Below are 1192 nucleotides of genomic sequence, written 5' to 3'. Positions count from 1 at the left end.
TGTTGCGTCCATCGATAACATATGTACCGATGGATTACTAGTGTAAATACCAACATAAATTTCCTTCCATAAAACTATTAAATATGGTAATGTGCAGGTCAAATAATTATTTATTCTAACACAAAAAAATTAATATATAGGTGTTATTAATATATTTTTTGACATCAAGTAAAAAATATAACCATAAATAAAAAATTAGATGCTTACATATAACAAAATATTATAAAGATTATTTATATTAATAAAAATATATAAGATCTAGAGCTAATTTTTAACATAACAGAAGAATTTAAAAATGTTGCAAATGTTATAGTGAAATACTATTTTTTTAGTCTTTGTATAATAATTTTTTTAAAAAAAAGTGTAAAGAAAAAAAATTAAAAAAGAAATTACAAAATAATAAAGATAAGAAAAAAAGGATGGTATAAATAGGCTAAATATAAAGTATAAATATTCAAAACGTAAAAAATAAAAAATAATACTGTTTCCAAAAAAAAGTGTAAAAAAGAAGAAGAAAAAACTAAAAGAATATTACAACAAAATGAAGATAAGAAAAAAAAATGTTGATAAATAGACAAAGTTTAAAATGACAAAAATATCAAGTATAAAAAGAAAAAAAATTTAAGAAAAACTTATTTTCTTAAAAAAACAAAAAATTATAATTTTAACACTACTACAATAAAAATAAAAAAAAGTAGCTAAAATTCATAATTATGTTATTTCTAAAAAGAAGACAAACTCCTATGAGTACATGTAATGCTTGCGAGAATGTTGTTGACATTTCAATCCGTACTTTAGTGCGGGTAACAGAACTTCCTAATAATCTCTCTCTCTCTCTCTCTGTGCTAAGCCACACGAATTCATTATGCCAAAAGCCCATCTCTTCTGATTGAAAACGAGCATTGGAAAGCTTTAGCAGGAAATGGATGTTATCTTGTCTGGATCTTTGAGAATAATGTCATGCCTTGTCGGTACAAGTTGGTTTATGTCATCAATCTTTTTCCAAGTTTTACTGCCACAGTGAGAAGATTTGTTCTACTTCCTAAATCTGGAGAGGGCTATCCTTTTCAGCAAACAAATTCAACAGCAGCTTTGTATGGTTTGAAAAATTCTGTCCATCACTTCTCCTTTTCCTGATGAAATGCATGTAGACACTAGAATCTGTAAACAAACTAGGAAATACTATTATCAA

The sequence above is a fragment of the Populus euphratica genome, unplaced genomic scaffold (genome assembly GCF_000495115.2).
Source record: "Populus euphratica unplaced genomic scaffold, PopEup_1.0 scaffold293.1, whole genome shotgun sequence".
NCBI classification, from domain to species: domain Eukaryota; kingdom Viridiplantae; phylum Streptophyta; class Magnoliopsida; order Malpighiales; family Salicaceae; genus Populus; species Populus euphratica.
This window is presented reverse-complemented; position numbering follows the sequence as displayed.